Consider the following 24,708-nt stretch of genomic DNA (forward strand, 5'->3'; position numbering starts at 1 on the left):
TATTAAGAAAATAGCAGGGAAGTATAATCCTAGTCCCCTCCCTGTTTTAAAAGTCAGTGGTGAATTTATAACTGACTCAAAAGCTGTAAGCAATGTTTTTGCCGAACATTTTGTAATTACCGTATATTTCGGCATATAAGTCGACCCTTTAGCCCCTAAAAATCATGCCAAAATTACGGGGTCGACTTATCTAACGGTAACAAAAAGTGAATCTTTATTATTTTGGCATATCGGTACAGGAATCCAGGCTTTACAGTTGGCTAATAACAATGACAGCCTTGTTGAGGTAACTATGTATGTAAATACTAGTATTAAAAACATTTCACACTGTAATACGACAATAATAATACATTAGAACATCCATTACTTTAAATAAAATGAAAAAAACAAAAAATCAAAGTAACTTGAAGAAACCCCAACCCCCAAATCGCACAGCAAGTGTAAACATTGCGTAGCCATTTGTAGTAAAGTAATTGAGAAGGATGCGTTCACTCTGACAGTTTTGTATTTACTGGGATATTGTTCAAAAACATTTATGGTATGAAATCTTTAAATAAAATAAAAAAAATCTGCTGGTGAATCAAATGCAAGTTCGTTTTCCCTCAAATGAGCCTGTTTATGCCATAGAAGAACCAATGGTCAGGGAATATTCCAACATAATAATAAAATGCCGGCACATCGTTTTAACAACCCAATCAAAACATTAACTTGAGTGGCAGTTTGTACATATATATATACGTAGGCTGTTATGCAGCGTTAGTTAGCGCTTTGTTTGTTTACATTATACTCGAGTAACGTATCTTTCGTTTCGTCATTTCTAATCATATTTGCCTCGTATTCATGTTTTATATATTACACAGATTTGTTAATATACCGAGTATATTACCTGTATTTCTTATGGTAAGTAGAGCAACATATGTACCGTAATAACATTCAGGTTATTTTATATGATACGTTTTACCCTGCTGCTTATTTTGAGCGTGTGGTTTGGCCTCACATTTTATAGGTCGACTAATATACCCGGTATTAGTTAAAATCATAAAAATTTACTCAGAATTGGGGGGTCGACTTATCTTCCCGTCGAACTTATACGCCGAAATATACGGTATATCTAGCAGGGATGAAAATTCTCCATTCTACAGGGAGAGAGTATTAGCAGAGTCGGAAGCACTTGATTTTACTTTTAAATCTGAATCATTATAATAATGCCTTTTACCATGGAGGAATTTTTATTTGCTCTTAGTAAAAGTAAAAACACTGCACCTGGACCTGATGAAATTTTATATGAAATGATCAAGAATACCTCAAAGGAAACTAAATTTTCCATTCTTAGTATTATTAATTGAATTTTTAAGGAGAGTGATTACCCTAGTGTTGGGGGAAATAGCGACAGTTTTACCCTTTGTCAAACCCGGGAAAGATTCATCTGTCCCTACAAGCTATAGACCAATAGCTTTAAGATCATGTTTATGTAAACTTATGGAAAAAATGGTAAATTTTAGGTTGGTATGGTTTTTAGAATCAAAGAAGATTATATCATCATCTCAGTGTGGCTTTCGCCGTATGCACTCTTGCACAGATGTACTGATACGTTTGGAGAATGCAATTTGTGAGGCATTTGCTTCCAAGCAGCATTATGTGGTGGTTTTCTTTGACCTAGAAAAGGCTTATGATACTACCTGGAGGCATGGAATTATGAAAGTCTTGCATGAAATTGGTCTGTGTGGAGAACTACCACTTTTTATTAAAGTTTACAAAAAAAGCGTTATTTTAAAGTCAGAGTTGGTAGTACTTTGTCTTAATTTGAAAGAACAAGAAGAAGGAGTACCACAGGGAAGTGTGTTAAGTGTCACTCTGGCTTAGCCATAAATGGGATAGCCTCAAAAACTCCAAAAGATGTAATGTCAACAATGTTCGTTGATGATCTATCTATTTCATGTGCTGTATCTAAAATGTCTGTTGCAGACCAAAAACTTCAGTTGGTAATAAATAAAGTTAACAGTTGGGCAGCTGAGAATGGTTTTAAATTTTCCTCTGCCAAAACTGTTGTTATACATTCCTGCCATATCAGAGGGGTTCATCCAGACCCAGATCTGATTTTAAATGGACAGAGACTCAAGTATGTACAGGAAACAAAGTTTTTAGGCCTCATCTTTGATAGCAGGTTAGCATGGGAAGCTCATCTCAGGAGCCTCAGAGTCAAATGCATGAAGGCCTTAGATGTTTTAAAAGTCTTGAGTCATACAAATTGGGGGGCTGATAGAAAGCATTTGTTACATGTTTATAAAGCAATGGTTGCTTCAAAATTGGCATATGGGTCAGAAGTTGTCTTAGGGACAAAAGCTGGAGTCTCCCTGAAATGCTTGGATGATTGGGAGAGCAAATCCTGGGTTGACTTCTGCAAATCAGAAGCGATCCCACTAGCGACATCCTGAGGAAACAGGAATTTGCGAACCAGCGGTGAGAACAGCAGAGCTGATTTCTGGACTGAAGTAACTCCTTTAGCCATGAAGGAGCACCATAACTCACACTTCCTAAGAATGCACATCGTGAAGGTAGAAGCGATTTGACGAGAACCTTTGCTAATGCCTCTCTCTAAACACAAGAGAACTCCTAAGAGGTTGGAAGAAACCGATGGAGAAATTGCTGAAGAAGCATCCTAAATTTTCTTATTAAGGGAGCCAATAGTCCAGTCCATAAAAGTAATAACTTCTAAAATCTTAAAAAGATTTAGAAGGAGGTGGTCCATCTCAGCCGAGAAAAACCTGATTTTTGCCGCTGTGAAAGCCAATCTCCGAGAGTACTCAATAAATCCTGAGAAGTCCCCATGGGCGGAGGCAGAAACACCCAAAGAGTGAGATTCCCCAGTGAAATAGTAAGAATGTCTTCTCTAATTCAAGCAAGAAGGAGGGAAAGAGAAGACTGCTTTCTCTTGTGCTCTCTTTTCTGCTAACCAACTTTTGACCTCACCCGTAGCTTTCTTGGTTGAAATAGAAAGCACTAACTGGGGAAGATCATGAGACTCCGAAGAAACTTCACTCACATGGAGAGTTGTAGCTGGAGGGGCAGGAGTAGCTGGCTTGAAACAGTTGAGATAACTTTTCAAGAAAAATTGGCGGTTTAGAATCTTCTGTTGCAATCTCTTGATCTTCCGCAGAAGATACATTAGACAAATGAGGCCGACCTAAGGAGAAGACGAAATACGATGAGCCTCGGACAGAATCGCTGCCAGAAATGACTCCGGTTCAGATGGAAAAGGGAGCTCTGGCACTAATGGGTGCTCCTGCACCCCTGACTATCCATGCATCGAAGTCTCAGGCACCGATGGGCGCTCATGCATTGAAGTCTCAGGCACCGAGGGGTGCTCCTGCATCAACAAGGAATTCGGAGTCGAAATACGCTCGGAAACAGAGACATGGTTAATAGGAACAGCACATACGGGAGCCACAGCAGGGGACAATTTGCACCCTGGTGTCCTAGGCCACTCATGAACTGTAACTGGTACAGCGTGAAGGGCCAAAGGTGCCGCTGGCGCTGAAGCGCGCACCGATCCCGGACGCTTACGTCTCGCTACAGGTTGGGAAAAGTCTCCTTCCGGAAGTTTATCGGAATTATCCAAAGAAAAAGTCTCTGGGCTATCCCAGAAACTACAAGAAGGTTTAACCTCCTTTACCTTCTTAAGCAGTACCTGAAGGGTACAATTAAGAGTCCACTGCAGACCTTTTCAGTGGTCTGGAAAAGTCATTATCGCGCCATCGGCGCTGTTTCTCCAGACTCAAATAATCCGAGCTTGAAGAAAGACGATCACTGTCCAAGATGCCTTTCCAATGGCTGTCTTTTGCTACCAGGGAAACATCTACAGGTGCAACTGAGGGGCCGACTGCCCGTAGGCAGACCCCAACAACTTCCATTGGGCCTCCGGTATGACTTATCCCAGGCGCGGGCGAGTATGTCAGGGACCTTCGCCTAGGAGAATTGGCGGGACGAACAGCCAACTCCTCCACTAACACTTTTACTTTTTTCTTTATTGAGAAGCATATGCACTGACTCACCTACCTGAGCCATAGAGTTAGCGAACAGCTCAAACTTATGTTCAAACTTTGCGTCAAGACTGGCAATGGCACTGGGATTGGAAGCATTGGGGTCGGGAACAGGATTAGGTGGAAAAGAGGAAAGACTGGGTTTGGGGTATGAAACAAAAATCACAGGCATCTCAGAGGAAGATTCCTGGCTAGCTAAAGACCTTTTGTATGTAGCAGTAGCCTTACGCTTCCTATCTTTTTCTAACTTTGAATGGTAAGAAGATAGAACCCTCCATTGTTTTTCCTCCCTGCCTATACACTCATTACAAGTTAAATCAATAGTGCAAACTTGACCCCTACATCTAAAGCAAACAGAATGGGAATCATACTTTGCTGAAGTTAACCGTGTATTGCAGCCTTTGCTGCAAAAACAGACACTCGACAGACTAAAAGCTCTAAACTGGTCAAAGTAGTACTGTTAATTACACCTGACTAGTCAATAAACGTCAAATGGAAATGACAAAAAGAATCAGAGTACTTCACTGAAGGTACTGGAAACTCTTGGCGAACGACGAAATCCAAACTCAAAGAAAGCTACAGCTTCTTTGCCGAGTTGTTTTCCTATTCCCCCTATAGTGGGCGGGGTACCAACCTATGCTGAAACAAAAGAATCACTGCCACGATTTTCAAATTTTAGCTACCCATCCTTAGAATACTTAGCTATGTAATTAGTACTTGGTAAGTTACTTAAACAAAACTATTTGACTCTGTACTCCTCCACTTTTATAACTTATCAAATACTTATCTAACTTTTGAAACCATGTGTTCATACAGGCCAATTAAAAACTCTGAGCCATCTGCAATAAATAATCCCCATCTTCATTTCTAATTCCAAACCCATGGCCTCTGTTTACCTCCTCATACCCATCTCTTCTCTTTTCCACCCTGCCATTCATATCAGTACCTGTTATTAGTTTCTCCTCCTCTTTCACTGTTCTAATGGCAGTCTCAAACTCTTGTCTAAATAATTCTTTCTCTTGCTCCTGGCATCCCATCTGAGGTGGGTATACTGATATTACGTATATTTATCGTCTTGTCCCCTATTATTATTGGAATCTTTAAAATCCTATCATTTAGTAAAGTGTAATTAGTTTTGGGAAAATATTATATAAGATTTTAAATTTATCATAAAAATGTCATTTTACTTGAAAAGGTTGTTTATTTACAGCATTGGTTTCAAAATTAGTATTTTTATGAACAAGTAGTAATTCATCTTTTATCTTCTAGGAAAGATTGATATGTGTCCTGGCATGCTTTATTGAATTATATGGTGATACCGTTTATTCTAATGCTATGGTGCAAGATCAGCTCTACAAAACCTTGATGGCTGGTTTACGGAGCCATCATAATCCTCCAGTTCATTTTACTCTGATGATAATATTATGTCCCAAGGTGACTATAGATCAGGTGAGTTATTTCTCTCTCTCTCTCTCTCTCTCTCTCTCTCTCTCTCTCTCTCTCTCTCTCTCTCTCTCTCTCTCTCTCTCTCTCTCTCTCTCATTGGCAGATTGAAGGGGGGGCCACCTGGTTATGTGGGCCCCCATGGATAGAATTGTGTGAATCTCAGAGATATACTGGTACATAATTAAATTTTGTCAATATGTACCCAATATATATATGTGTGTGTGTGTATAAATATATATATATATGTACCATATGTGTGTACATGTTACGTATACATAAGTATGACAATCCTAAGTGGCCCCCTATGAAAGATTTCTTGATCCACCACTGCTCTCTCTCTCTCTCTCTCTCTCTCTCTCTCTCTCTCTCTCTCTCTCTCTCTCTCTCTCTCTCTCTCTCTCTCTCTTAGTAGTTACTTCATTGTTGCTTCTTGTCTGTAAGCTTGTATAGTGCTATATACTGTATGTGTATTATGTGACCAATTTCTGTTCTGGTTATTTATATTTTAGAGCTTCTTTACAATGGTATTATATTATTTGTTGTATTGTAACCTTAAATATGTTTGTTCCTACACAAATACAAGCTTTCGTTCTTTATAAATTATTTATGTAGCTTGTGAACATGTGCTGGCACAGCCATTCAAAATTATTCACAAGGTAGTCAACTAATGACAGGTAGGGGGAAACACCTTCCACCTGGTAGTCTGCATCCCACTTTGCTTCTGGCTGCCGGCAAGTCCAGATGTCTTATGAATCTACCTGACTTTTACAGTACAAACTGTTATTGATTACATTCAAGTACTGTACATATTCCTTTTGTTTTTAATTTTCAAACCCATCTGTCAAATAAGCCTTCTTGCAAGGAATTAAGTACGTATGTGTTTTCCTTGCTGCTCCAAATATACTGTTTTCATTGGACACAAAACAGCTGTTTCATTCTCCGATAAACATACTAATATAGTTACTTTTCAGGTATGGTAGATATAGCCACTTGAAGTTCATCGCAGTAGGGTTTGCCTTAATTAATGTAATCCTGCTGTCATGGCCTTCCTTTAGATTCATTGGAAATAAGTTACATAGCCTTATTCCTTTGATTTCTGTGACCTAGTCTGTGATTTTTGACTACTGTAGATAAGGAGAGTTTGAGCAGTGGTGAAAGAAGGTAGAGATGTTTTCCTTCCCTTCATCATCATTCATGTCGTTCTTTTGAACCTCACCTACACTCAGACTTGGAAACAATTTTAGAGTTGGGGGAGGCTGCCGTGTATTAGATGGCTTATTAAGTATTTTTTCTGTGTCCCTTCTCCTTTGGGTTTGAGTGGAGAGTCATGATCACCATTGGGAATTGATTTCCCAGAGCCGTTCCCTTAGGCTTGAGGTTCTCTTCATCTCCTTTTGTGGCGGGATCGCAAGCTGAAAAAACAAAAGCAAGCAAGACCTCCCCACATTTATGTTAACCACTCCTGGCTTACACATTTCCCCCAGTCACACTTTTCCCTTTACGTTACTTAATTACCAACAGGACACCTGGTTCAGCAAGGCAAAAAAACAGTCTCAAACACATTTACTCACCAGGAAACTTGACACAATCAAGGCAAGAAGCTGTGCTTTCAACACTGTATGGCCGTCGAAAAAAAAACTCCACCGCCACGAGCAAGCTGCCAAACACCAACCCAACCATCACCAACAAACCGCTAAATACCAAAAAAAAAAGAGAAAACACCAAACAAGCACCAAGACTACACACAAACTCTCAAACATCAGACACGATAAATCACTCACCAACTCAGCAACTGCAGACAGACACAAGCACGACAGAACACGATTACTGAATACCCAACTTATGTTTTAAACAGACAGACGACTGCACTGACTGACCACCTCTCACTCCAAATGCCTTCTTTGACTAACTGCTCCTGACTGACCTGAATGCTCGGGAACTGAGCCACTCAAAGAGCCAAACGAGCAATTCACTCGTCAACCACCCATTCATCATTTCTCTCTCTCTCTCTCTCTCTCTCTCTCTCTCTCTCTCTCTCTCTCTCTCTCTCTCTCTCTCTCTCTCTCTCTCTCTCTCACAAGCAACCCTTGAGAATGTTGTCAAATGCAATCACTACATTATTCCTCCATACTTACGATAAGCTTTCAAGCTTGCTTTGAGCCAATTACTTTGTCTTTCTCGGAGAGTAAAAGGGTGTCGGTCATTCTCCCTGCTTTTCTATGATTGCATTACTGTAGTAACGGGTAATCACTTCAACTCGACTCACTTCAATCCTTTGAGATCGCGTGGAGAGGGGTTTGCATGGTTTGTTCGCATGGACTGTTGGCTTTTGTTACCTCACCTACAAGTTGGGTTAGATTTGCTGTGTTCCAGGGGTCTTCTCCCTATCTTTCCTTGTTTGGGTGACTGGGGTGATAGGGGAAACACTGCATCTCTCCCCCAGTAGTCTTTCAGGATTGCCTGTTTGTGCTGCTCATTTGTTTTCAAATCCTTATTGAGTTTTCAGGGGTCCAGAAGTGGGTGTTCCCAATTCTTCCATGATTGGACAGCTGTGATGACTGGCAAGCACTTTGACCCATCTGTCTTTGGCTTGTCAGGGCCATTAGACAAGGGTTAGCACAATTTGGATGTGTGCCTTGGACACTATCTACGGCTCCAATCTTTGGATCTGGTTGTTCAGTAGTGGTGGGTTTTGTGGGATTCTCCATCACTGCTGATCTTCCTTTCTCAAAATTTTCGGAAGTCTTCATAGGATAACTGATGAGCTCATGCTATGGTAGTGTTGCACCCATGGTTTTTCCTCATGGGTGGAACTGTTACCCTGGGCTTGGCTATTTTCCAGGCCGGTTGATCCCTGGGCCAGCTGGCCAATCCCTGGGCCTGCCAATACTAAAAAAAAAAAAAAAAAGAAAAAAAAAAAAAAAAAAAAAAAAAAAAAAAAAAAGCCTACGTAAAAGTAAAAAAAAAAAAAAGTTAAAAATCAAAAACAGAAAAAAAAAAATTTTAACTTTTAGTTTTTTGTAAAGTTAAGTGTTAGAGTTTTGTTAATGTTTCATAAATTTTAGTTTTATAGTTTTCCTTAAATTTTTTATGTGTTTTCGTAAAGTTAAGAGTATGTACGTACGTACGTTATCTGCCGTTTGTCCTCCTCCTCCTCTGCCGCCACTTTCGGAGATAGCCTCACTCGAAAGGTAAGCTTCCACATTTTACGTTACAGTAATAATATTTCTTGTACACTAATATACACTTTATTTACAGGTTTTGCATTTTTATTATTAAGTTACGTATTGAATGGTCCAGATTGTTGTAGTATTTCATTGTTTATAGGCCAATTTAGCTTTATTATGAAATTTACTGGGGTGTTTTTGGAGGGCTTGGAACAGATTAGCCATTTTACATGTAAAATGTGGTCCAAGATATGAAAACCTCATGATACGAAAGGCGCCTCGGCGGAACGGATTAATTTCGTATCTCGAGGTACTACTGTGAATAGGATGGTATTTAACTCTGATAAATTTGAATCAATAAATTATGGAGACAGAGAAGGAAAGCTATATGCATATAGGGGACCTAATAATGAGACAATCACAAATAAGGAAGCAGTTAAAGACCTTGGTGTGATGATGAATAGGAACATGTTATGCAATGATCAAATAGCAATTCTATTGGCAAAATGTAAAGCAAAAATGGGAATGTTGTTACGGCACTTCAAAACAAGAAAAGCTGAACACATGATTATGCTTTATAAAACATGTTCGTAGTCCACTTGAATATTGCAATATGATATGGTACCCACACTATCAAAAGGATATTTCACAAAATAGAGAGTGTACAAAGGTCCTTTACAGCTACAAATAGAAGAAGTTAAGGACCTTGACTATTGGGGAAAGACTACAATCCTTAAAAATTATATAGTCTAGAAAGGAAGAAGAATGCTACATGATAATTCAGGCATGGAAACAGATAGAAGGAATAGCCGAAAACATCATGGAGCTAAAAATATCAGAAAGAGCAAGCAGAGGTAGATTAATAGTGCCCAAAACTATACCAGGAAAAATAAGGAAAGCACACAGGACATTATAATCTACTACGCACCAGCATCGATAATGCAGCGTCTATTCAATGCGTTGCCAGCTCATCTGACGAATATATCAGGAGTGAGCGTAGATGTGTTTAAGAATAAGCTCGACAAATATCTAAGCTGCATCCAAGACCATCCAAGATTGGAAGATGCAAAATATACCGTAAGATGTACTAGCAACTCTCTGGTAGACATTAGAGGTGCCTCACACTGAGGGACCTGGGGCAACCCGAACAAGATGTGAGGTCTGTAAGGTAAGGTCCTCCTCCTCCTCCTATAAATTTTCCCCTTCCCTTCTTCTTTCGTTGACAACCTTGGCATGGTATTGGATCACTGAATTAACTGCTCTTTTTACTTGATGGAGGATGGAGTTGGACAGCATGCTGTTCCACTTGTAAAACTAGAGTACCTGACGTGGTCGAGCGGGGAAATTTTTGTTAAATCGTGCCCTCATTGCTGGGTCCGATCTCTATGTTGTATATCCAGGTAAGGATCCCAGGGCAGTAACCACTCCAGGTGATGTTGCTCCTCCTCCAGTTGGGCCTCCCTGGTGAGAGGTACCTCGTCCTGGACAAAATTAATTTTTTTTGTATGATGGACCACACCTCCCTGTGACATCTGGCATGTCAATGTACTATCCCTAGGAAAATTCAATTATGTAATAAAAAACAAGGTGGCATTAAAACTTTAATGCTGTATGTTCACCTGTCAATTTCTTTGTAATGCTACTTTGAGGATGAAACAGCGACTATGCATAAAAAAACAGGTTTTGATGTAGGACAAGCCCATTATTTTGGTAGTCGTTGTTGAGTCCTGAAAACCTTCCAGCTTCTCTGATGAAAAGGCATGAGAGTAATGGTTCTTGTTCTTTTTACCAGCTCGATCATAAAACAAGATGGCTGACGTGCTACACAATAGTCACTTCTTCTGCAGTTTTGACATAGCCATGAAAACTGGGTTCAGCTTCGCTAAAGACAAGAGAAAATGCCCTCTTGTCTTTGAGTCTATTATACTCCATTACGTGTCATAGTGTTTATCATTTAGACACAATGCCTCCTACAAGACCAGACTAAAGGACATTTCTTTGATGTTAGTTTAGTCACCATGGAGGGGTAACTCCCTTAAGGACTCGGCGGCAACTACCAAAAAAAGGTTTTGTTCATGAAACTTACCTGACAGATATATATATAGCTGTATTTTCTGAAGTCCGACAGAATTAAAAATTCGCGGCACACGCAGTGGGCGGCAGGTGGTAGTACCCATTCCCGCCGTGGGAGGCGGATATCAGGAACTATTCCCCCATTTTCTATTCATATTTTTTTTCTGTCGCCGGTCGGTAAACAACTGTTTATAGACCTCCGCCTAGGATTTTGAAAACTTCATTAGCCGCTTAAGTATCCTAATTATTCTTTCGATTATTAACTTGGATTTGTGGCTAGGCATACGCTATCGTAAATTTTTTCATTGCATTTGATGTCTGAAGCTAGTTAGCCTAGTTTCAGACTTTGTTGTCTGCATGGTAAGGTGAGGCTACCGGAACTTTCGGTAGACACTCGCTTAGTATATATGACGTTTACATGTTTTCTTTGCATAAGTTCAATGTAATTAGTGTAATGTGTGACTGATGGCGGAAGAAGGAGGATTCATGTACGCATTTTAGAGCGTGTTAGAATCAGGAGTTTTCCTCCACAGTAAACAGAAGTTAGAAATAATGAACCTTCTAACTCCTGTAGATTTTATTTTGCCTAACCCTGTGGTATGGCTTACGGGCCTAGAAGAAGTGTCTGCTAGAGGATTACATCAAGTATCTTAGACTAAAGTGCTCACTCTCCAATTAGTGTTGTGAAGTGTATGCCCCTTGTGTTGTGGAGGGGGCGTCAGATCGGCCCCATAATGCCTCTAGGCCTGGACCTCTGTCGGACTCCCAGGACTCAGGGAGAGGGCATGTCGAAAGCCGCAAGAGGGTTACGGGGGCTCCCCACCGATCTGGCGTCCCTTCGGCAGGCCCTGTTGACGCTTCCCAGGCTGCTAAAGATCGTGCACGTGCACGAATCTTGAAGGATTGCTTCTCGTCCTCCGAGGCGTCCTCCCCACACAGGGGTTGGAGCTCTCGGAAGGACTCGCGCCCCCTAAAGAAGCTTTAGAGAAGAGGACGCTTCACGTCCTCTCTCTCGTCACGAGAGGATGAAAGAGTCCTATGCCCTGTCAGGGCTCTCGAAATTGATTTACATAAACGAAGGAAGTAAGAGCTCCTTCGGGTAATTTATGGTGCTCAGGAAGAGACCACATTTACCCTTTTCGAAGAATGCACTGGCTCTTTTCCTAAGGGACATATTAAGGAGGCTCATTCATCTTGCCAGAAGAGTGATTTGAGCCTCTGCGAGTGAACGCTCATGAAGTTAGAGCTGTTTCAACCTCGCTAGCATTCCAAAAGAATTTGGTAATCAAGGACATTCTTGATTCCACCTTTTGGAGGAGCAACTCAGTATTCGTCTCCTCTCCCATGGCGCTCCGTATACGTTATGTAACGTTCGCTTTACTTCGAAAAAGCAAGCTGATAAGTTTTGACGGCCGGCAAGCTGCTTTGCACAGTCAAACAACTTATGTCTCTGGTCGGCATAAGAATGGCAATTTAGACGTGAGGAAGCTTTTGGAGGTGCTCGACGTCCTATAAGTAGAGACATTCTCCAGGACGCTCGGCAAGCACCTTGTGCGTTTCTGGAGATGTTCTTTTGCATTACTAAGACGCAAGTTGTCGCACAGGCGGCCACTGTCTTTGTAAGAAGGTATGAAGGTCTTTAAGGCCTGTCTTGAAGACGACAGCCATACGTCTTCCTTTAGTGTTCACACACTTCAGGGATCAGCGTGCGGCTCTCATGGAGACTCGCATGAGGACGTTCCTAAAAATATTCAACGTCATACGCAAAACGCGGTTCGTCATAACATTGAGATTTTGGCAAGGTCGCTCGCCAGGACGCCTCTTGGCGGGCCTTGCATGCATCAAGGCGCTCAACGAGTTCCTCTCTGAAACGTCGTTCAGAAGACTTGGTGTTCTCTGCTCAGACACGCTCGTAGCTAACGCTTTCCAGGACGCTAAGCAGGACGCTTTTGAGGACGCTTATGAGGACGCTTTTTGAGGACGCTCAGCATGACGCTTTCCAGGACGCTTTTGAGGACGCTCAGCAGGACGCTTTTGTGGACATTCGCCAGGACGCTTCGGTGGAAGCTCGGCAGGACGCTTTGCGAGAGAAAAGACTTGTTGAGGCGTCTTATTTGCTGTTCAGGACGGTTCTTAGGACGCTTGATTTGCGCTTTCTAAACGCTCGTCAAGAGGAGGTTTTTTCAGGACTCTCCACAGGACATTTCTTTAACAGAAATTTTTAAAAAGGATTCGGAGTTAGCGAAGAGACATACCCGAATTTTTTCTTCGATCCCTCTTTCCTCTTCATCGATTTCTTTGAGAATCGGGAAGATTATATACTCGATTCCTGGGTGACTTCGGTCATGTTAAAGGGTTTTCCCCTATTAACAAAGTGCTAATAGTTTTGCCAAGTCAGGACGTTTTCCCCATTGTCAAGATACTAAACGTTTTGTCATTTAAGTGGGGGACCCCTCATAAATGGGGTAGTTCTCATTGACATAGATTTTAACGTTTTTTATCGTTTAAGCGGATAAACTCCATTAACAATTTCGGAAGAGCTCTCATTCATTTTCAGAGGCTCATCCGGGAGTAAGAAAAAGACTTGTAGACTAGATCCAGGAAGGAAGTCTTATGTCCAATATCATAAGAACATTGAACGGTCCTTTTCGATCCTCGGTTCTCTTGATGATCTCTATTCGAATATTACTCCCTTTTCTTGGCAAAGAGTCTTGGCAAAGAGTCAAGGAGTTCTTTTAAAAAAGTCTCATTCATTAGAACGTGGACAGTCGTTTTGCCTTTCTTTCTCCTCTTCCTCGTCGAGGAAAGATGTAGTAGAGAATTTGATGTTCAAATTACTACAATACTTACGTAGTTTATCTTTGCGTCATTTGCTAACGCATGGGGTCAAGTCATTTACGCATATCGTATTTACCTCTGCGGATAGAAGCCGAAAGAACTGTTGTTCTAATGTATTTATTTGACACTCCCTTCAACCTTCCAAGAGTTTTTCGGATTAAGAACAACTCTTCAGGTATGTTACGACAAACACCAACTCAGGCAGATAGTATTCTGTTCACCATTGAAGCTTTCCTTCGAGGAAGACTTCTTCTTCACTCTCTTTGATAGAGATCGAAGGTGGTCGATCTCCAATCCTTATTTTGTTTTCTTGAAGGAAAGAATTTAGGATGGAGATCGTTGTTCAGAATCCTATAAATATACTACGATATTAACCTCGCGACATGATTCTACCAAGCAGTTGAATGTCCGAGGGGTAGGCGCATATCCTAGTTTTTCTACGGATTGCGACTTAGACGAGAAGTATTCTAATTGAACTGCAACTCGGGTTGCCTGCAACCTCCCAGGAGTTTGTTTCAATTTTATATACTTATGGTTTTGTCACGACAACACCATTTCAACTTTTATATTTACCGAAATTCGTTTCACATAAATATAATTGCTCGAGCATATCTTTTTATGCTCGGTGGTTCTAGCCGAACGCATTCCTTTGTGGAATATGGATTACCTGGCAACTCAGGATGACGAGTCAGCGGGAGCTCAGGCTCTGCTACTGCGTATTGAACTGCCTGATAGCAGCTCAGTATCAGCTTGGGCCTCCGAGATGCCAGGTTGTTTATGTCTCTCTCTCTCCCCTGCTTTGATTGACTACCGAACCGTATCTCTGCCCAACAATCATGGACTTAGGTCTCTGATTAACGGGATTCTCGCAATTATGAAGAACCATCTACTGCTGTGATGATAGATTCCATCGCCTTCGATATTGCGAGAATTTTCAACAGAGATATCTCTTAGACTCTTTCATTTTACTGTTTACCGCACGGTAACAGAAGTCTGTACAAGTCCCGCGCTTCATCGCACTGCGATAATGCGAATGATTTTGCAAACATCTGAGTTTGTCTTTAAAATATCTCATATTCGTAGGTGTACAATTGTTCATTGTTCAACCCGAATTAACAGATATGTCATAAAGACATCGCCTACTCTCCGACCTGACAGCTCTACTTCCAATGTTCAGCCCATGAGAAGCAGTTCTTCAGCGGCTTTCCCCTGTGTTTTCATTACTGAAGAACGCCCCGCTTTCATTGCAACTACGACTTCTCACCGGACAGCAATGAAATAGCGGTTAGCGTTTTCAGTCATTTGTAAGCACAGGTTCAGAATCTTGCGATCCTTCTCTCGATTCGTCTGTGAAGAGTAGGTTGCATTCAATATCTACCTTCGTCTTCAACGGTACATAGCGATAAGATCTTCAAGAGTAATGGCAGTCCTCTTGGCCAAGGCAAAGCAGTGCTGCCTATTTTCAGTGTTCAATCGGAAGAGGCCGTTACTGGAGATAGTGAAGGGGAAATGACTATTCCTCCAACTCGACCTCTGTGAATTTCCTTATGGTTCTATCTTTCCGTCTGAAGTATGAGATAAGCTAGAAGTCCTAACTATTGTAGAATATGCAAATATGTTGTTGATGGCCTCTAGGCTCAGAGATTCGGTTCTGTCAAACAACAAAGCTTCACGATCTTTGAGGTCTGTGGAGATCTTGAAATTCTCTGGATCAAAAGGTTCGGCATGGAACTTAGACGTAGTCTGAGTTTCTGATGCCAAAAGCATTTCGAACCTATCCTTTCTGCGAACTTAATACACGTGACCAGAAAGGCTAATATTCTAACCGCTCTAGCCGGCAAAGCAAAGAGGGTTAGTGAGGTTTTAGCCATCATCAGAGGTTTTGGCTTTAAAGGACATAATGCGGTCTGTCCTCTAAGCCTTCCGTTCTTGATAAGAACGAAAACCTGTCTAACCCTTGACCCGAAGGCTTGGCGACCAAGGGTATGGCACAAATTATTGGGCAAGGGCATTAGAGAGTCCTGTGCCCTGTAGGGTCTCTCAAGTTTTATCTTGATAAAAACACTATAGAAAGTCAAGGTCAACGGACAATCTGCGGTGTTCCGTAAAAAGACCAGACTGGTTCATGTCCAAGAACACCCTGGCATTATAGCCAAGGAGTTCTGTTAAGAGGTCTCATTCATTATGTTGGCATAAAGATTTGAGATTTTTTCTTAATATGAATGCTCAAGAAGTGAGGGCGCGGCCTCGGAAGCATTCAACAGAGCATGACACTCAGTAACATCCTGAGTGCCACGCTTTAGCGAAGCAACTCTGTGTTCGCTTCACACTCCCGACAATCTGCGGTGTTCCGTAAAAAGACCAGACTGGTTCATGTCCAAGAACACCCTGGCATTATAGCCAAGGAGTTCTTTTAAGAGGCTCATTCATTATGTTTGCATAAAGATTTGAGATTTTTTCTTAATATGAATGCCTCAAGAGGTGGGAGGGCGCGGCCTCGGAAGCATTTAAACAAGAGCATGACACTCAGTAACATCCTGAGTGCCACGCTTTAGCGAAGCAACTCTGTGTTCGCTTCACACTCCCGATGGGATGTGAAGACGACATTTGAGATCTGTAAGTCGCTAGGACCATACATATCCGTAGATATATTATTGGGGGCAGGAAGCAACACGAATCCATATCCTATAGAAAAAGGGATAGGTGTGCTTTTAACTTGAAGGGTTGGTCGCTTGAGGCGCGTTCCTTTTCTTTAGCCTAGAAGTTATGGAACTAACTTTGATAGGTTAGGTCAGGTGGTGGTTTTAGCTTCGGTGCCCTCAGAAGTATGTATATAATTAAAGTGCCCACCCTCCACCTCCCCTCAGGAGACAGTGGCACTGATAAAATATTGAAAGTAAAAGAAAATGGGTAATAGTTCCTGAATATCCGCCTCCCACGGCGGGAATGGGTACTACCACCTGGCCGCCCACTGCGTGCCGCGAATTTTTAAATTCTGTCGGACTTCAGAAAATACAGCTATATATATATCTGCCAGGTAAGTATGAACAAACTTAATTGTATTATAACAATAACATTTTTCCTATTTCAAAACCTGTTCATTTACTTTTTTTTTCATTGTGCAGATGGAAACTTGAGTGTATGTATGTAATGTATGCATGTTTTCCAGTGTGGAAGCATATGCCTTTTGCATATTATTTGTAAATTTTTTTATTTTTCATTCATCATTTAGTCCCTTTGCTTAGCCTATGGCTTAGACATGGTACACTCCATTTCATTTTAATCCATCAGGCCAGCCCTATGAGAGCTGTTAATCAGATCTGGTTAAATATTTTAATAATAATAATCCATGGTTACTATCCCCAAAAAGGTCACTTTAGCAGCAATCATAGAATTCTGAGACTGTTTTTCAATTATGACTGATGACCTATTCTTTATACTACATAAATGAATGGATATAGATCACTAGTAAAGCTGCTCCTAGATAAAGGTATCAATTTATTTTCAGATTGCAGTTGTTGAAGATCATAATGGTTTGCCACCTCTAGTTGCTGGTACAGGTTTAGACATTACATCAGAGGAGTGTGATGCAATTTTAGATATTGTCACCAGACTAAAAAATGATCGAGTTCTGGCAAAACACTCCACTAAAGAGGGCTTCAGTTTGCCAACGTTATCTCTTGTTTTAGAAGGCATATATTTCCATGACCCGGGTTTTCTACCTAAGATCTTGAGGGAAATGCCTCATCTTCTTCACATTGAGCTCCAGGTTTGTCTAGACTTTGCATGATAGTTTTTTAATGCAGTGCATTTGTGTTTGTTTACAATATCAGCTTTTCTTTGTTCAGCACTAAACTTCTTGAGCTGCAGATATCAGTTTGCATTACCAGTGAATTAAGGCTGTACTACTGGATACTTAAGCAAATCTTGGTATTGGCTAATAACTGTATTTTTAAAGTATACTTTAGGTTTTTGAATCTCTTAATGGTTATTATGGATGAATAATAGCTGATACGATCCTAGTAGTTGTTTGTGGAATTAAAAATTCATCAAACAGGTAGTAAACTAAATCTTCATTACTATTTAAATTTTTAAACTGCAATTGTTCCTACACCATATACAAACCTTCCATCCTTTACTCAGGATAGATTGCAGCTCAGCTGAAACTACCGGTTAATACATTCTTTTATGTACCGAGGTAGTAACTACCGGGCCGATAGTTACCTGCCTGGGGGTGGGGAAGCACCGCCTCCCCACCAGCTCACTGAGTCGTCACTTTGATTACAGCTGGCAGCGAGGAAAGACCTCTCTCTTTGGCTCTCATTGGCTTGTTGAAATTATTCATAACATTCTTTTTCTCTTTCTAGCTGAATGCGAGTATGTCTGACAATATGGTTATGTGTCCCTGCCCTGGTTTCCCGGGCTGTAGATGTGGGACTTTCATGAGCAGGATTGATATAGACCCTCACTCCCCTTGTCCTTCTTGCAGGGGGCATTCCTGTACATCGGAATCCCCCTGTGAGGAGTGTCAAGCCTGGTCAGCTGCCCAGTGGGTTGAGTATCGCCGGTGGCGAAGTAAGAAGAAGAAAAGGGATTCTTTGCCTTCAAGTTCTTCCTCGAAGATTAATGACCCAGACCTTCTGCTTCCTTGTCGGGGACTTGTCCTTTTGGACCTTGGCGTTTCACTTCTCCGGGAGTGAAGCGCATAGAGCGACAATTTAACTCCTGACCAGCCTTTGAAAGAGCGAGACCTGCCCGTTTCCCCTGGTGAAACAGAAAGGCCTGGCCCTTCTAAGGATGAACCTCGTTTTTCAGTACGTGTTGACGATGCCCTTTGTGTTTTGTGGCCTTGTTGGGACTTCCTGGCTTGCCGTCGAAGGAGAGACTTTTGTTGGCACTCCTCTGGGGGTGCGTCTTCCTCCTTTGTCTCCTCAGAGGAGTCAGCCTTATCCTCCCATGCTGTTAAGGAAGATGCCCTTCCCTCTGCGGCGCAGCCCCCAGACCCCTCCCCTGCGGAGGCTCTTTTCGACACTGACCAGGTCCGTCCTCCTGTCTGCCCGCCCTCGGGGATGCGGGCCCTGCAGCTTCGCCTTGTCCCTGGACAAGGTCCTCGGACTCCTCCTGACACGCTTTCTTCGAGAGTCGGCAGTAACCCTCAGAGACATGCTGACATGCGTCTGCCTTCAAGGAACTACCAGACCTTCACATGTAAGTTCCTCGCTTTTGTGCGATGCTACGGCACGCACAAAGGAGAATTCGTTGGATTCTCTCTCCTCTGCAATGTGCGATGCTATGGCATGCGCACAGGAGGCTTCGCTAATTGAACGCTCCCCTGCAGTGCGTGATGCTTCTGCACGCGCACAGGAGCCTTCATTGGAGAGAGGTCGCAGAGAAACTGTCTCTCCCTGTTGGGGATAATGCGCCAACACGCCCCACCCTTACACACCGCAGCGAGAACTACTTCCTAATGCGCACCATTCATTTGCACGCCATGTTACTCCTGGACAGCGCGCCCCGGCAGGACGCGTGATTGTGCATGCGTCCTTTAGACAGTGATCACCTGTAACGTGTGTTACCCAACACGGTGCCTCAGCAACAGAGTAAGCGCGCACCGAGACGCGCTACTGCCCGTGTGTGCCAACGCGCGCCACCATAGCATTTTTCTAAACACTCCTGCAGGTGCTCTCGGTCTCCAGTATCATGCCCCAGACGCGCTCCTTCTTCGGAACGCTCTTCTTTGTCTACCCATGCAACAGGATGCGCAATTTCACCTGTTGAGCATCAACGCTCTCCAGTGTGTTTTAACGCGCGCGGCTCTAGGTGTTCTCCTGTGCACCAATTTGCGTGCCATTCGCCTGCACGTGCTTACGTGCGTTCAGAATCTGTGCGCGCGCCCACACTGACACGCTCTTGCTCTTGCAGATACACACGTACCTGTTAAACCTTTTCCTCTGTTTTTTGCAATGTTTCGACCCGGAAAACAGAGATGTCTGAGTCGGAGTAACTGTCCTCGGAACTTCCGTTGTCTGCTCCTTCTCCGGAGGTCCCATCTTCACTTCGGGATCCTTGTAAAGCTGCAACCCAGTCATCCAAAAGGCAGCCATATAGGCTTTCACCATTAATCAGAGGTCGTCGTTCCCTGACTCTCCCTCGAGAACAAGGCCGCAAGAGGGCTCCTTCTTCATATAACCTTCCAGCCCCCCCTTCCGATTCCTCTTTGGAAGTTTGGAGAGCAGTTAAGGGGATTTACTATCCCTAAGCTGCCACTAGTGCTTAACTTCAGGCGAGAGGCGTTCTGGAAGCAAAAGCATCCCGTGACTCCTCGTTATGAGTCAAGACCTCCAACCTCTTGAGGTTTTTGATGTCCAAGGGCTCGTTCCCTTGTAGAGAAATATCATATCTCACCTATCGAGTTTGAACTCAGCCGAGATCCTCCTGACAGGGCTCCAACAATGCTTGTGGAGAGGGCTCCATCTCCCCTCTCTCCTCCAGCTTCACCAGAAGTAGATAGGTGGCCTCCAACTCCACCTTCCCCCTTCTTGCAAGGGGCTGTCCGACAGGGGCATAAGGACCTGTGGAAGGCAGTGAAAAATCGCTCTCACGATTCGAAGCCTCCAAGGGCTCCTGTGGCTCTGGGGGCCTTGGATCTCGGACCTTCTGCCGCCCTTCATGAACGACTAGAGACTTGGCCTTTTTCTTCTTCAACACTGGACCCCTCTCATTCATGCCCGGGTGCGTCAATGCGGAGGGAGGATGATTTTCACGAGGCAACCAATGATTCAGCTGGCTACCTTCCGGAACCAGCTGCTCCAGCTGTTCTGGAAGATGCAGCAGCTGAAACCACCTTCCGCAAGATCATCGGTCTCATCCAGACGGTAAACAGCCTAGGAGAAGCTCCAACTACTTCTCCAAAAGGCTGTACGTCGGCGGTCGTCCTTCTGTGCTGCGCCCCTTGGGGTGCTCGGTCCCGGTTTGAGCTAGCCTTGTCATCCCTGACAAGGGAGGCTCTGACCAAGGTCGACTAGACAAGTTTCAGCAAGGAAGGACTCGCTGCGGGCATCTCGGTCCTCTAAGCTACTCCCCTCTGCTTTCCAGAAGCAGAGGAAGTACTATGTGGCCCAAGAGGCTGAACCTTCACCCTTGCCCATAAACCCGATGATAACATCATTGGCACCTGGAGTTTCACTCCAGACACTGCAACACCGAACCTCGACGCTCTCTTTCCAGATGTCACAGCTCGAACAAACGACTATGGCAGCGTTGCAAGCAGCTTCATGGTTGGACTTTATGGGGGCCATGGTGGGCTGTCTTGCCACCTCTGAGACTCCACAGTAGCCTGACAAGCAAGCGGACATGGCCCGTCAGCTCCATGACCTTGTTTTGTCAGGAGGTAAGGCTATGGAGTTCTTAGTCCATCAGCTTGCCAACCTCTGGGCCAACCTGGTGCTGAAGCACAGGGACGGCATCTCATCAAGGCTTGATCAAGCTGTGGACCCTCAGGATGTGACCTACCTGAGGAATGCCTCGCTTCAGGGATCCACCCTCTTTCCATCTTTGGATGTAAACGAGGTGAACGGATACTTAAAGAGAGCAAGCCAGGAATCTTTGCTGCACCGCGCAGCATCCTTCCGTCGGCCCCAACCTCCTGCTGCTTCTGCTCAGTGTCGCCCTGGCTCTCCATCTAGGATGGTTTCAAACCCTCCTGCCAGGGCTGATCCCTTTCCCACCTCCACCACTCGGCGGCCTAGAGGTCAGCAGCCCTTTACGACCAGGGGTGGTCGAGGGCGAGGCAAACGCAGCAAGAGGAAGAAAGTCCGCTGCGACCAGTGAGGAAAGCACTCCCCTCACTCTACCATCTGTGGCGGGATGCCTGCAAGCCAGATAGACAAGGTTGCAGTACCACAAGGCAGAGGATTAGACGGTGACCGTCCTCTGACACAGGTATCACGTCCCGTTCATCAACTCTCCCCTTCCTCTGATTCGACCCCCGAAGATGTCATCATCCTATCGTCAGGAGTCGATGGAGGATCTCGCCCTTCAGGCAGAAGTCCAGGACATGCTGGGGAAGGATGCTCTTGAGGAGGTCCTCAACGAGTCTCTAGTCTTCTTCAGTCGACGTTTTCTTGTAAAGAAGGCATCTGGAGGCTGGAGACCAGTCATTGACCTTGCAGCCCTGAGCGAGTTTGTTCAGCAAACCCTGTTCAGGATGGAGACCCCCAGCATGGTCAGACAGGCCATTTGTCCTCTGGATTACATGGTGACGATCGACCTAAAAGACTCATACTTCCAGATCCCAATCCATCCGTTGTCCTGGAAGTATCTTCGCTTGTTGTAGCGGACAGTGTTCCAATTCAAGGTCCTATGTTCTGGTCTCTCCACAGCTCTGCAAGTCTTCACTTGGGTGTTCACCCTGTGTCAACATGGGCTCATCGCCAAGGCATTCGTCTATTGCATTACCTAGATGATTGGCTGATACTGGCACCCTAGATGGAACTGCTTTGTCTCCACTGAGACAGGGTTCTGGCGTTTTGTCACGATCTGGGGATCCTGGTGAGCCACAAGAAATCCTCTCTAGAGCCCTCTCAATGACTGGTGTATCTTGGTATGATCCTCGACACTGCTGCAGTGAAAGCCTTTCCGACACAGGAAAGACTGGAACGCTTCCGAAGTGTCGCTCTTCCCTTCCTTCGACAGTCCCAGCAGCCAGCGCATCAGTGGCAACAGTTGCTGGGACATCTGGCCTTGCTGGAATGCCTTGTTCCAAATGGTCGGATGCACCTTCGAACCTTTCAGTAGGGTCTGAAGAATCGTTGGTCGCAATGTCATGAGTCTCCTTACGAACTAGTCCCAGTGGAGGAGAACATGTGCTCCGATCTCGTGTGGTGGCTGGACGACGCGAACCTGTTGAGGGGCTTCCCTCTCCAGTCTCGTCCACCTGATCTGCTCCTGTTTACGGGCGCATCCAAGGAAGGATGGGGCGCGCACATACTGCAACACCTGGCTTCTGGCCTATGGTCTGACCAGGAACGTCGAGATCATATCAACGTGCTGGAATTTTGAGGTGCCTTCCTGGCACTCCAGCACTTCAGCTCTCTTCTGACAGGTCACTTGGTGGCGCTGATGAGCAACAACACCACCATAGTGGCAGGTGGTACCGTGTCTCTGCTGCTATGCCAACTAGCAGTGCAGATTCACAAATGGGCAGCTCTCAACTTGGTAGGGTTGACAGTTCGGTTCATTCCAGGCAAACAGAATATCATGGTGGACAATCTGAGCAGGAGGACACAGAATGGTCTTTGGCTCCTCGGATAGTGAACAAAGTCTTGACTTTGTGGGGTTCCCCAACTATAGACCTGCTCACTACCTCTCTAAATCGGAAGTTATTGATTTACTGCTCTCTAGTTCCAGATCTGGTGGCGGTGTTCAAGGATGCTTTCCAGCACCCCTGGGACGGCCTCAGAGTCTATGCTTTTCCGCCATTTTGCCTGATCAGGCAGGTGTTGAATCGAGTGCGATCCACACCTTCCCTGTCCATGACGCTAGTAGTGCTGAAATGGCCTCACATAGAATGGTACCCGGACCTTCTACTTCTGCTGGTAGAGACTCCGAGAGTGCTTCCGCCACTCCCCTACCTCCTATGCCAACCACATATGAGGATCTTCCGCAACGTGTGGAGCTATTTACATCTTCACGTGTGGAGGTTATCCAGCAGCTTCTCACAGCGAAAGGCTTTTTGTGAGAGGCTGCGACAGCAATGTCAGTAAAGTGGGCCCCCCGTATTCGCGTTCTTTGGATTCGCGGACTCAGGGAATCACGGATTTCTCTCTTGACCTTATCTACCCATTATTTGCGGGAAATTCGCCTATTCGCGAGTTTTTTCCGACAATAAATAATCCAAAAGTAGCATATTTTGATGTTATTTTCATGACTAAATAAGGGATTTTGACGTAGGAAAAATCTATTTCTGGGTGATTGGCTCGTGTCGCCCTATGAAATATCCTTAAGATCATTATTTCTAGGTAAAATCAATCTAAAATTACCAGAGAAAAACAAAATTAAGAAAATGTCAGTAAAAACTGACTCGCTCACTCTATAAAAGAAGTGTCGGTATGGGAATATAGCGAGTGGGATCACTACCACGAGTCATTCACCATTTAGACCTTCCAACATAAAAATCCCCACCAAGAGAGATGCCTGATACTAAAGGGTGATGCGGCCGCTACTACTACTACTACCAAGACGCCACGGACAGCAGCGCCCCTAGCGGTCATCCTTAATCTATGAACATCTTGTCCTGTAGGGTGGGCAAAAGAAAACAAGGGTGGGTTTCATAGGGCGACACGAGACAATCACCCAGAAATAGATTTTTCCTACGTCAAAAATCCCTTTTCTGGGCTCAGCTCGTGTCGGCCTATGAAATAGTACCAGAGAAACAGACAAGATGGTAATAAGGAACAAATGAAACCCAATAGTAAAAAAGAGATATATAATATAAGTGAATCAGGGACATTACAGTATACAAACAAAGTACTTAAAGCTAATTTATCCTAAACAATGGCATGGTAAAGAAAGCAATCAATATAAAGTACTTAAAATTAACTTATATTAGACTTAGTAATACATAATAGTGTAATGGCAAAAACAATATAGAATGATTCACTAATTAAGATATTTACAAAATATACAAACTCATTGTGTTCTACCCTAGCATAAAAATAAGGGTAGACACTGAAGTACATTATATGTACATATGTGGATGTCCCTAGCAAAAAATAAGGGACAATCCACCAATATGATTCTAGCGGCTAAGGCTAGAGTATCCGAGTAGCATGGCAATAGGGTGAGCATGTTGGACGAGGTAGGTAGAAAGGAGACCTGGATCTATACTACAACTACTATGCAGTATCAGGAGAAACAATGTTTCCCGCTGCTACTGCAGAAAATTTTAAAAGATTCCAAGGACTTCAGGTAATGACGTTTAAAGACTGTCGGTGATTTCCATCCATATACTTTTTAAGATCCTCAAAGATTCATATGTTGGAAAGTAATTAATTTGAGGTGGCTAACTCCTCTGATGTCCAATGTGCTTTTTGGAAATGAATGTCAGGGTTGGCTTGTTTAATGAAGTAAAGGATCTGTTGTCT

General features: G+C 43.6%; 1 pseudogene; it reads left to right on the top strand.

Moving 5' to 3' along the window:
* LOC135204016 (uncharacterized) overlaps positions 1 to 24,708 on the top strand; it is a 167,630-nt pseudogene that overhangs the window by 24,632 nt on the left and 118,290 nt on the right.

This window comes from Macrobrachium nipponense, chromosome 44 (assembly GCF_015104395.2).
Source record: "Macrobrachium nipponense isolate FS-2020 chromosome 44, ASM1510439v2, whole genome shotgun sequence".
NCBI classification, from domain to species: Eukaryota; Metazoa; Arthropoda; class Malacostraca; order Decapoda; family Palaemonidae; genus Macrobrachium; species Macrobrachium nipponense.